We start from the raw sequence: 13,161 nt of genomic DNA on the forward strand, positions 1-13,161 counted from the left end.
GAAGAGGAAAGAGCGGGCTTGGAGTCCAGCAGAGTTGAGTCTGGGTCACGGCACGATTCCCGAGCCAGAACCACACATTCCCCTCTTGACAAGACCTCCTCCAAAAATCAACACAAATGATGTCCCTCTGGGGGTCATCAATAAATCTTTTTCAATGTCAGTGTGTACACAAGGGAGTGTGCAGTGAGTGCTTGGACGACGGGCAAATCGTTCATGCCTGCCTGTGCGTGCGCTGGATTCTTCACAGCCACCGAGCTCGGCTACACGCAACTGCAAGAAGGTTACTGGCAGGTGTTTAAGACAAAATTTCTTGTAGTCACTTTTTCTCGTCATATAAGTGACTGTCTGACTTTCCCTGCTACTTTTTTTAAAATACAACTTGCAAGTTGGTTCCCGTCCTGCACCTCCTTCCACCCTGGTCTCAGCACAGCCTTTCCAGAGTGTGGGCTTTCTGTCTTCATGCAGCATTTCTGTGTCTGAGCATCCTCCTAGGGGATGTCCCTCTCGCCTAGGGATCGAGGCTCTGATTGGAGGTGTCGGAGCCCAGGCTGACGTGTTTGAGAGCCGCGCTTCTCTGCCTCTAAGAGCAGAGAGAGTGTCTTACCTCTTGCCAGGACTGCTCCCAATCATGCCAATCACTGTTGTCTATGTTGGTGATCCAACGATGAGCAAGCCCCATAGGGTCCCAGCTCTCTTGAAGTTTGTGCCCTAGTTGGGGTGACCGATGATAAAGATGGAAAGATATAAAGAAAGAAAAGACCTCTAGCAATTACTGCCAGTAATAAACAGGGAGCGGGTGAGTGTAAATATCCAGTTACCTAAAGGGGGTGTGTGTGCGTGCACATGTGTGTCCACGTGTGTGTCTGCGCACTCTGAGGTGAGGGCACTTGGAGAGTGAAGAACTAGAAGCAGGAGATGCTACTGCTTGGTGAAGGCATCTTCAGGGCGAGCCAGGGAGAGAACCCCGGGACCAGGTGAAGTCACGCCGGAAGCAGGGGCTCAGTAGGTCCTGCTAAGGAAATTCTTAAAAGTGCATTTGCCCTGCCTCCTCCTGTGCTAGCAGAAGCCACACAGACAAGGAATACACAAAACACTTCAAATAGCGACTCTGGGCTTGCTTGAGCACATTATTTGTTATTATGTTATTTGGATTGTAGGAAGCAGCCAGCGTGAACAGTGCTGTTTGCACAGCCCTATTTGCTCGGTATACCGTGGTCCTGCTTAATGTAGGCGTCTGTGCAATCTTTCTGTGTTGTATGGCTTCCCAAGAGAAGCACTATCGTGGATTCAATAAAGCTGGCAATAAAGCCCATATTAATAATGTATGCAAAGCTATATATGTCTATTTATAAGGTGCAGAATTGCAGCCCAAATGCATCCCTTCTCTCTCCTCAGATGAATGTAAGTGGCCAGAACTATGTTACATGAGGCCTCTCTCCCAACCTGCTGTTCCTTTTCTCCACACCGCACGTTAAGAGCTCAGCTAAGTGCTGTGCCAGCCCTGGGACCATGGCATACGCGTTGCCCCTTGGATAGGACTGATTATTTACGCAGCAAACAGGAGATAAAACATGCCGAGGAACATGGTGTGAGTCCCAGCTGAAAAGAAGGAATAAGGAGATGGAGGAGCTTTCTCGGAAGATGTAATTTATAGGAAAAGAGTTTGGGGAGGCAGCAGAATGCAGGAAAAGTAGGGATCTAATGCTTAACGTGTACCTACTTTGTGTCAGCCCCCTGTGCACAGAATGTGTCTCCCTCCAATCCATAGCTGAAGCCTGATCCTGAGGGGATGGCATTAGGAGGTGGTACCTTTAGGAGGTGATTAGATCATGAGGGTGGAGTCCCCCCTAAATAGCTTTAGTGCCCTGATAAAATTGACCCAGAAGTTCCCTCGTTTCTTCTATCATGTGTGGACAGAGTGACAAGAGGGTCCTCAATCATCAGGCAGCTGGTTCTCACAGATGCCAGATCTACTTGCCGTTTCTTGGAACTCCCCGGAATTGTGAAAAAATAAATTCCCATTGTTCCTAAGTCACCCAGCATGTGGTCTTCGACTATAGTAGCCCAGACTAAGACAATGCATAAAAGTTTTTTCATACAATAACAGAAACACTCAGAATGTTGACCTAGAGGGGATGATCAGTATTTATGGAAATCTACTATCTGCTAGATAGTTCTAGCTATATTGTTTCCTGACTCCTTTTACTAAAGGATAGACTAAGTACTGCAGCTCTAACAAGTGACGTCAACATCTCGGTAGTTTCTAATAGCAGAAGCCTATCTCCTGGTCATACCACTTGCTCCTGGTAGATTGAATGTCTGTCTGCCCCATGACATCTTCACTTAGGGACCTAGACAGCTGGAGAACCACTGGTTACTGTGGCTGAGGGAGCAGGTTGCTTGGTGAACCACACAGGGACTATTGAAGTTCCTACCCATAATCATCAGATATCTGTTCATATTTGATTGGCCAGAGCAAGTCACAAAACCAAACCTGGGCTACAGAAGGCAAGGGGCACTGCAGGGAGGAGAGTCAGATTTGGGTGAACAGCAATGTGGTTTATCACAGATGGACCCTGTTATTACTATGGTTTCATAGAGGAGGGGGTAAAGTCTCAAATACAAAGGATAGTTTGCTCAAGGTTACCTGAGGTGGGGACCCATGAGGTCATGGCAACTATGTGACCATGGACATGTCACTTGACTGCATTTCAACAGCCCTTCCTACAAAAGGATTATGCCTGAGTTTCTTTCTACTCACCAACTTCTTAAGCCCTCGTGATCTCAATGCAGTTGGAAAGAGAGTGAGTGCAGAGAAGAACGGGCCTTGAGTGAGGGAGCCAAAGGCATGGGAACTGCCATCTGTGCTTCAGCGATGCCAGGTGCTGGGCAAGTGCAGGATACACAGTATTCCTTTAAGCCTCACTGCTGTGTCAGTTGTATTGTTCCCTCTGCTTCATACATGAGAAAATAGAATGAATGACACATTTTGAGATTCAAGTTAATATCATTCTGCCATCAAAGCTTTTCTAGGGAAAGATGTTGACCATTTCAGGATTTTGCCTGTACAATTCTGTTCAATGGATAGACATTCAAATTCAGTTGAAGAGTGCTTCTTCCTGATGGTCTACAGTCTAGATGCTGCTGCAGTAACAAACAGCCCAATATCTTAGTGGCCTGAAACAGAAAGTGAGTCATTTCTAGACATCATTAAGTGTCCAAATTTGTTGATAGAGGGTGTGGGGAAGGCTTAACTCATCATGGGCCATGAGGTGTCCCCATTGATCAAGAATACATGTCCATGTTCAAAATTGGCAGACAGGAAAGGGGGGTATGGGGTCACGTGTCACTTTTTGAAGCTTCTGTCCAGAAGTGAGATGTGTCATTTGGGCAATTGATTCATATCACCATGACTCAATGCTCATCCTATCTTGTGTTCTGAGAGAGAAAGAGAGGGGAGAGCAGAGATATTTGCCAGAGCCCCAAAGCCTACCCACTCAGTGAGGTCACCCCATGTTCTACATGATCCAGAGAGACAGATATAGGTTGGAGTTTGCAGAGTGTTGGCATGCCAAAGCCAAGTCCTCATGAAAGACAAAGCCAACAACTGTCATGAGAACTCTTGGGCCCACTGGACATTCAGAGCAGCAGCTGGGGAATGACAGAAGAGGCACTTAATTTCCACTGTGTTAATAACTCCTGAGCTTCAGGAATGTCTTCAAGGTTATGTTTTGAGAAGTTGCTTGGTTACAGATGAGAACAAATGCTGGGCAGATTGAGTCTTTCTTGTGTGCAAATCTGTCTGTCAGGATGAATGGACTCTAGAGATCTCTTTCTCCATGTGAGAGTAGTACAGCATCCTGGACACCTCATTTTCCTTCTGTCCAACCCTGGGTTTCCTTCTTTGTGAATGACATTAAGATCACACCAGTTGAATACCTGGAAGACACACTGTTTCCCATTTCTCCATAACCTCTTTGATCTTCTCAGACACCACACTCTGAAATAGCTCTTATTTCCCTGCCTTCTCTCTGTAGTCTGCCCTAATTTGTCTCCTCACCACATCTCATCCACCCAGATGGCCCTACCAGCCTCTTAACAGGTATATCTGCCTCTGGTCAGAATGATAGACTTCCCAAAATGAAAATCTAGCCATGCTTCTTTTGGAATCAAAACCCTTCATACTTTCACCCATTCAGAAATGATTTATGAAGTATTACTATGTGCTAGCACTTAGTAGGCTTTAGGGTGATGGTAGTGGCCTACATAGAACCTTCACTATTTTTTATGTGGTTTATAGTCCAGAGAGAAATACAAAACTTGGCCAACAACACAGACATCTATAAAACAGCAACTGTGATAAATTCCATAAAGGAGAGATGCACGGTGCTGTGGGACAAGGTCCAGACTCATCAAGGATGCATTGTGGCATGCTGTTATTTTTGCACTATGCTTTTTTCCTCTCCTCTGTGAATCTTAAGATTATGTAGAGCAGGAAATGTGTCTTCTTCATAACTTTATTCTGAGAGACTTCTCTAGAGTCTGTTATGTAACAGGAGCTCATTATTTCTTGTTGGTTGATTGAATGAATAAATAGACTCAGTTTTTATTCTGTGAATTATGTGTGCTATTTCCAAGACCTGTATGAAATGGACGAGGCATCAGTAAAGGCAAATGAAAAGAAAGATCAATAATACTTAAACGCGTGGATTTGGTGCCATCGTCCCTCGGGCAGAGTCCCCAACAGTAGTGCTCACAAGTGGTAGGACCTCGAATACAATATTACATTGATGCTCTGGTCCTTAGAACTTACCCCCACAGGACTGCCTAAAATTTGAATGAAAAAGAGAAATTCAAAGCACCGACTCTGATGTCTGGGCACCAATAATCACAGAGCTGGACTACATCTGCATTAGTACTATCTACAGAGGATAAACTAGGTTCTTATGATAGTGTAGCTAAGAAGATACATTTGGTCACTCAGATGATCAAAATATATTTCTCATATCTATTTGGTCTTCATCACAGTTTCTGGCTCACAGCTCCCCAAAGCCTTGGAACTTCTTAAGTGCTGAGAGTGATAAAGATGTCTTTTGTTATGTGAATGAGGTGACTTTGGGAGGCACCTGAGGATGGGTGCAAGGAGGACCGACCATGCAATTGGAACTTCAAGTCCTACCTCCAGGCCTCTGAGAGGGGAGAGGGGGTGGGGATTGAGTTCAATCGCCACTGGCCAATGAGTTCATCAATCTTGCCTAAGTAATGAAGCCCCACAGAAACCCAAAAGAAGGCACTTTGGAAAATATGTGGAGATATGGGGAGAATGACTCTGTCTGTTCCCTTACCCTGCCCTATGCATCTCTTCCAACTGACTGACCTAATATCCTTGTAGAAAGTTGGTCATCTAGTGAGTAAATGAGTTTCCAACCAATTAGCTAGGAACCCAGGTAGCTCTCTGGGCTCAGGGTTGGCTTCTGAAGTGGAGGTGGTCTTATGAACTCTTTAGGTGTAGAATCAGATGCTGTCTCTGGGTAGGCGGTGTCAGAAGTTGAGTTCTCGCATGTCCTGCTTATACCCAAGAATTACTTGGTGTGGGGAAGTCTCCTTACATACCCACACATTCATTGGTCTCCTGAAGTCCTGTGTAGCTCCAAGCACTCAGAAAATACTTAATATGCATCATCCATTGTAATTTTCACAGCAACCACAGCCATCCCATTGCACAGGAGGCCCAGAGTGTTGAAACAACTTCTAAAGCACATGGAGAGGAAACGGCGATGTCAGAAGAATCAAAACAATTTTTGTCTTAGTGTTTCAGCAAGGTGAAACACAGAATAACCTACTATTGGGGATTTATTTAAACACTGGTCTTCAGTAATTTCCTCCCTTTTCCTAACAAGTCCCAGAGATTTGGTGTAGCCTGTTAGCTTGCAGAGATCACATTCTGTTTCCTTCACAGAGCCTCCCCAAGTAGCAGAATTACTCTCAATAGGTTTTACACTTAATGTTTTTCATCCTTGAAAGCAATCCCATCTTTTTAGGAAGTTTGTGAATATTTAATATACATAAAACACTGCAGACTTTCAATGAAGACACAAGTTAATTAAAAAAAAAATACCTGGCACATAAGAAACACTAAAGATGCTGGCAATTATTATTAGGAAAATATAATATGGCAATTAGTCAAGGAAAAGAAATAGAAAGTCATCTAGAATGTAAAAAAAAGGGTGTAAAACAATCTCCATTTTCAGATGACATAATCTATTCTGCAGAAAACAATACTGAGTAATCCACCCATACAAACACACACACACACACACACACACACACACACACAAGTATCAGAGCTAATAAATGAGTTCATCAAGTTTGCAGGATACATTGTCTACCTGTAAAATCAGTTGCATTTCCATGCACCAGCAATGCGCATTCTGAAAATGAAGTTAAGGAAACAATTTCATTTACAATAGCATCAAAAAGAATAAAATACTTAGGAATAAAGAAAAAAGAAGTGAAATTTTTACACCAAAAATTACAAATCATTGACAGAAATAAAAGGTCACTAATCAATTAAAGACATACAGTGTTCATGGGCAGATAAATAAGACATCCCATGTTCATGATTGGAAGACTTGTTTAGACAAAAACTCTTCCTAAATTGATTGACATATCCAATGCAATTACTATCAAAGTTTCAGGTTCCTCTTTCTGCAGAAGTCAGCAAGCTGATCCTAAAATTAGCATGAAGCTGAAAGGTTCTTAGGGGAGCCAAGCCATCTTGAAAAAGAACAAAGTGGATGAAGTCACATTTCCTAGTCCCAGACTTAATACAAGGCTCTAGAAGTTACTAGCATTGGAGAGACATACAGACCCATGAAAGTAGAACGGAGAACCCAGACATAAACCCTTGCCCATAGGATCCATTGTTTTAGACAATGGTGCCAAAACTATTTAATCGAGGAAGAAAAATCTTTCAACCAACTGAATATCCACATGTAAAAGAAGGAATTTGGACTCCTGTTTCACACCAAAAGCAAAAATTAACTCACAGTGGGCCAAAGACCTAAATGAAGAGCTGAAACTATGAAACACTTAGAAGAAATATAGGTATAAGTAATTGTCGATTTAAATTGATTTCCGAAATAAGACACGTGGGCGTAGTGATTAAAAAAGGAGAACAACTGGATTTTATCACAACTATAAACTTTTGTTCTGCAAAGACACTATTGGGAAAAAAAAAGATGACTCACAGAACAGGAAAAAATACTTGAGGTCATGTATGTGGTAAGAATCTAGTGTTCAGAATATATAAATAACTCTTGCAATTCAGCAATAAAGAATAAATCGCCCAATTAAAATAGGGGCAAAGATTGGAATAGATATTTCCCCAGAAAGATACAAACAGCCAATAAGCACATGAAAAAAGTTTGATATAACCAGCCATTAGGCAAATGCAATTCAAAACTACAATGAAATATCACTTCATGCCTCAATAGGATTACTATCTATTAAAAAGTGAGATAGTAACAAAGGTAGGGGAAATTGGAACTTTTATATACTGGCAATTTCTCAGAAAGATAAGCCGGGAATGATCGTATGAACAAGCAATTTCACTCTTGATTATTTATACCCAAGAGAATTGACAACCCACATCCACACACAGAAACTAGTACCAGAATGTTCACAGTCGCATTATTTACAGTAGTCTAAAAATAGAAACAACTCAGTTATCCACCAACTGTTGAATGAATAAAAGCAAAATATCCATATATGATGGAATATTATTCGGGCATAAACAGAAATGGAGTATGGATACTTGCTACAGCGTGGATGAGCCTTGAAAACACGCTCAATAGAAGGAGTCAGACATAAAAGCCCACATGTTATGTGATTCCACGCCAGGTGTCCAGAAAAGGTGCATCCTCAGAGGCAGAAACTAGGTGAGTTGCTGCCGGTGGCTGGGGGGTGAGGTATGGGGCGTGGCTCTCGAGGATGTTGGAAATAATCTGGAATTAGATGGCAGTGATGTTTGTACAACCTTGTGATTGTGCTGAAAACTGATTTGTACACTTCTTTAAAAGAGTGAATTTTAAGGTATTTTAATTATATCTCAAGGGAAAAAAATTCCCACAGGATGACCCATACTTCTTTGGGGCCAATTGCTTCTATGCTCATCTCTCAGCTCTGACACTGGCTCAAGAACTTGCTCAAGACCTTGCTAACTTTTAGGAGCGTAGGCATCCTGATCTCCGTAAGGAATGAAAGGGGGTGTCAGTTGCAGGCCACAGGTGCAGTGGCTATGACAGTCCCAGGCACACAGCCAGAGCTCAATAAATGGCTGGCCTGGAGGAGTAGAATATAGACTTTTTCTTTGCACCTTCTAAAGCATTCTCCACCCCGTGATGATAAGGAGCTTTATAAAATGCAAGTGTAATATTATTCTTCACTAAAACCCCATCGATGGATCCCTAGTGTCCCCCAAAATAAACTCCAGGTCTTCAAAACAAAAATTGTGTAAGGATCTTTATGGTTTAGCACCTGCTTGCTCCCCCTTCTCAGCAGTCACTCCTTTCTCATCTCCCATTTTTCTCTTTCCCGTGGTCCAGCTTCTTTGCCTCAGTCCAGAATCTTGGAATCTCTGTTACCACCCACTGAATTGCTAAAATCTTCTTCGCTTGATGTCTTGATCTTTAAGCTTATCCAGGGTTTGATCTCCTCCAGGGAGACCTCCCTGCTACCCCAGGCAGGGTCAGAGTCGTCCAGCTGCTCTCCAAAGACTGGTTCTTCTCCGTTACCTACTTGACCTCTTGTCTTGTTATCTCCTACTTGAAAGCTCACAGTTGGAAGCGAGGCTGCAGTTCCAGAGGTAGCAAGTAGAAGGACATCGGTCAGGTGGGGAGCAGGGGGTGAGCGTGAAGGTCAGTGACCCCACATTGGTGTCTGAGTTCTGCTTTGGCTGAACGGGAATGGCGGCCTCTTCTGTAGTGATGCAGGGCCCAGGAGGAGCACAGTGCAGGAGAAGCGATGAAAATGGTTTGCAATTTGGGCAGATTGAGACTCAGGTGTCCGAGGATCCCCAGGTCCTGGTACCAGCCCTGCAAGACCATGGTCAGCTACCCCTTCTGGTTTGCTCATTGAGGGAACATCCGTTTGCTCCACTGCATGGGTTTTCAGACCTCAGTGACATCTGCATCAACCAGACCAGGCCCCCACCGAGGACAGCCTCACCCTTAGTCCGAGCACTCTTCACATTTAAAAAAGTCATGGCTCGTGAGTCCTCATTTTCAAAGCTGCCGTCACCCCCACACCCGTTTGCTTCAGCGTGGCCAGGCCACGTTGTTCTCTGAATTTGGATATTTATCACCAGCAAATTTGGGGAAATGGTGACCCCTCTCCCGTGTCACTCTCCAGGGGAGTTTGTGGGGGTGAAATGAAATCAGTGTATAAAAGTGATTTATGTCTTGTGAAGGACGGTGTATATAGAAGGTGCTTTCACTATGACATAATAACAAATAATAAGTTTATGAAAAACAAAGGGGCTTCGGACCTAGTTTTTTTTTTTTTTTTTTTATAAGACTGCCAATGCCTGGATCCATCACAATAAAGTTAGTTCCTAGCATCTCTGCCACTTTGCTGTTTGACATACTGGCTTCTGCGTTTCTTATCTGAGCAGATACTTCCCTTATAGACAACAAGCTGAGAGAATCACTGTGTGGATGAGGAAATAGAGAGACAGAGCTCCTAAATATAGTTCTCACATTTGCCTAGCTAATAAGAAAGGGATGTGGTTCTGGCTCCTAATCCAAGATCCTTCCTTCTACACTGCATGTTCTGTCAAAAAATATTTGAAGACTTGGCTCTCTAGATCTCACCTGCTAGTCAGAGCCTTCCCTAGTTACTTAGTAGCAAAACTCTGATTTTATTTGGGGTGGCAAAGGGCTTAGCTGTCACAGGACTCTCCCAACCTTCCTCTGGCCAAGTGTAACATGAAACTAAGTTCTCTTCAATTGCATAGAAGTGGAAATGTAAGAGGTTATGGGGAATTTCTTAATGAGGCACTAACTTCTTTGAGAAGTGGGTCTTTTTCGGCTATTTTCTCCTCCTTCCCACTGGAGTGGGGTGATGGCTGCAGTCCCAGCCGCCATCTTGGATCATGACGTGACCTTGAGGATGAGACCTGATTTTTTTGCACCAGCCTATCAGCCCCAGGCTACCTTCCCCTAAATTTTATTTATCTTCAGTTTTGTTGAGGCAATTCAGGTGATAAAGGAGTCTTTTGTGATGTGAAGGAGGTGGCTGTTACAGGTTTTATATATATAAAATGTATAATGAACAATGTTTTGATGTACATATACATTGTGAAAAATTCTCCATAGTGAAGCTAGCTAACATATCCACCAGCTCACAACGCTACCATTTTGTGTGAGTGTGTATGTGTGTGTGTTGAGCCTCTATAACATCCACCCTATCAGCCAAGTTCAAGAACTCAATTGCTTCTTGTTAATGATAGTCACACTGCTCGTTAGACTGCCACAATTTTTCAGTTGCTAACCAAAACTTTGTGCCTTTTGACCAACATCTCCCCACACCCCCGTCCTTAGTCTCCCCACTCTGCATCTGTGCGCTAAATATTTTTCACATGAGAAAAGAAAAGATGTACCTCATTTAACCCCTCACCCTCTTATCTTTTAAGTGTAGCCAATCATTGATCCAAGAATATAACTTAACATGTCTTTCTATGGGATCTAGAGCCAAGATTCCCCAACTCCGTGATATGGGGGGGTTCTTGCCCACCAGATACTTCCATTTGTATTCCAATCTGAATCCAGTTTTTGATAGAGATAATTTCCCAGGATGGCAGGACTTGAAGGTGAGCATCTCAATCTGCGGTCTTCCCTGCCAACGGTGGGTGCTTTGGGGTCTCTGAGCACATTTTCTCGAGTGCAGGGATGATGTTTGGAGAAGAAGCACCGTTTCCCTCTTACCTTGTTCTTCCATTTCAGCCCAGCAGATTGCCATCCACCTCTAAACACCCTTCATTATCAATAAGGCAAGGGGTGGCTAGAACCCCAGTCCAGGCAAGTCAACTGGAGCAAATCAACACAGCGCTAGAGCAAAGTGGAGACCTCACGCGCCATCTGGGTGAGTCTGGGGACAGCTGACGCCCCTCCGAGGCTCGAGTTTCCAGCAAGAGTTGAATGTCAGCGTTGGTGGTTCCCACGTTGGCAGCCTCCTACCCTCCACTTCAATTCCACGCCCGCTGACATTTTCCTTTCTTTCAAATTGGCAGCGGGAGCGAGGGAAAACCTAAATTTAACCTCCTGAGAATCTACCACATGACATTTGGGTCCTTCCATGTTCGCTTTAAGACTTTGAAAGCTAATTTAGCCAGGCGATCCCTCCGTAAGTGATGAGGGTTGATACACCTGAACTTGTCATTGTTAGCCACCGTGGTTTCACTCTGTCTCTGGAGACGTCATTCTTTAATAACTGCCATCTTAAGCCCCAGAGGGTAGCACTAATGAGTATTTGAAAATGCCAGGTTCTTGGCACCGTGTTCTGATTTTTGAAGGAAAAAAAAAAAGGACCTAAATAACACCCATCAGTGTAATGGCCGCTCGGCAGGGGGTACGGAGGATGTATTATGCATGGCTTGTCTCGTCATTTCCATCTCTCCCTTGAATTCTCACATTCTAAGTCCAAGCAATTAAGCGGCTCCTGGACCAAGTCTTAATTAATTCGAGGTTCTGTGATGCAGGCCCTGAAATAAAATGCCATATAAGCAATCCATATAAAAATCACTAATCCACAAAGCAGACAGTCACCCAAGGATTAGCCTTGGTGAGCTCCGTGATGGCTGTTCAGTGACAAGTCTCTCTTCTGAGTCTGGGCTTTCCGGCAGAGAACACTGGTGTTCAAGTCTGAAATCTTAGCTGTGAGTTCCCAGAATCCCCCATAAAACATCTGGGATGAAACAAATCTATTGGCGAGCAATACCTTCGGGGAAAAGGACTTTCTTATTTACCTTTGTATTTGCAACATCTAGCACATAGTAGGTATTTACCAAATCTGGTTAAACGAGCACGATCAGTGTCAGTCTTCTTGACTGACAGTGTCCCTTAGTGCCCTGAGAATCTAGACACTGGTGATTTCAGTCTAGTTGGTGCATATAAGGCTTGGGGACCTGTTGGTTTGGAGGTTGCTACACCCCGAATATACTGTCTTTTTTTTTGAATTGTTGGAAGCTCTCTCTACAGCTCCATGCATTACTCTGAAAAAATCACATTGATGTTACTCTTCCCTCCATTGCACTGAAAGTCTTTAAAGTGGCGAAGTAATCTAGAGCGCAAATAGTCAGATTCCCATCTGCCAGGCACGCGACCTCTGTCCGCTATTTGGCTGTGAACATTATCAACGTGTGTCTGTCCATTTAAGTCTTTGTTGGGCATATTGATTCTTATTTTTCAAAATTACCTGGCTCATGTCAATATTAGCCAGTGTCAAAAATTAACCAGAACAAACCCACAGAGCAGGTCTAGCCAGCTCACTCATGTGCTACGGAGCAGGGCCTGAGGTACTTACTCCTCATTCATTTGGGGCAGAACAACAGCTCTTTCCTCTGTGCTCACTTGCTTTCAGTAGAAACATGGTGGTTTTGTGCTAACTTAAGGCTTTGGAAACATTACGAAGGCCCCATTCTCTTTCTTGCTCTCTCCTTTTTAAAGATTTATTTTATTTGTGTATATAAGAGCTGGGGTGCAAGCCAGAGGTGCATGGGTGAGAGGATTCACCAGAGACCGAGTGGGGAGCAAAACAGGTGAATCTACTGAAATACACTGCTGAAGGGAGCAGTGGGGAGGCAGGTGATTTCTCTTGTACCATGCTGGTCAGCTCCCGGGCCGGGGATTGAACGCAGGCTATAGTGACCGCTGATAGCTTCATAGTGCTGAGACTTACCCCCTTGTGCCACCAGCAAACTCTCTTTTTTATGAACATAAATCCAAAAGTGGTGGGGGGAGAAGAAGAAGAGGCGGAGGAGAGAGAGGAAGGAAGCCTCCCCAACACAACAGCAGATAAAGAGGCCTGAGCAAAAATGAATAATAATTTTATTTCCAGTATATGTAGAACCGACCTCAGGCACAATTCCTCCAACAGAAATGC

The sequence above is a fragment of the Talpa occidentalis genome, unplaced genomic scaffold (assembly GCF_014898055.3).
Source record: "Talpa occidentalis isolate TD23 unplaced genomic scaffold, MPIMG_talOcc4v2.1 talOcc4.12, whole genome shotgun sequence".
In the NCBI taxonomy this organism is placed as follows: Eukaryota; Metazoa; Chordata; class Mammalia; order Eulipotyphla; family Talpidae; genus Talpa; species Talpa occidentalis.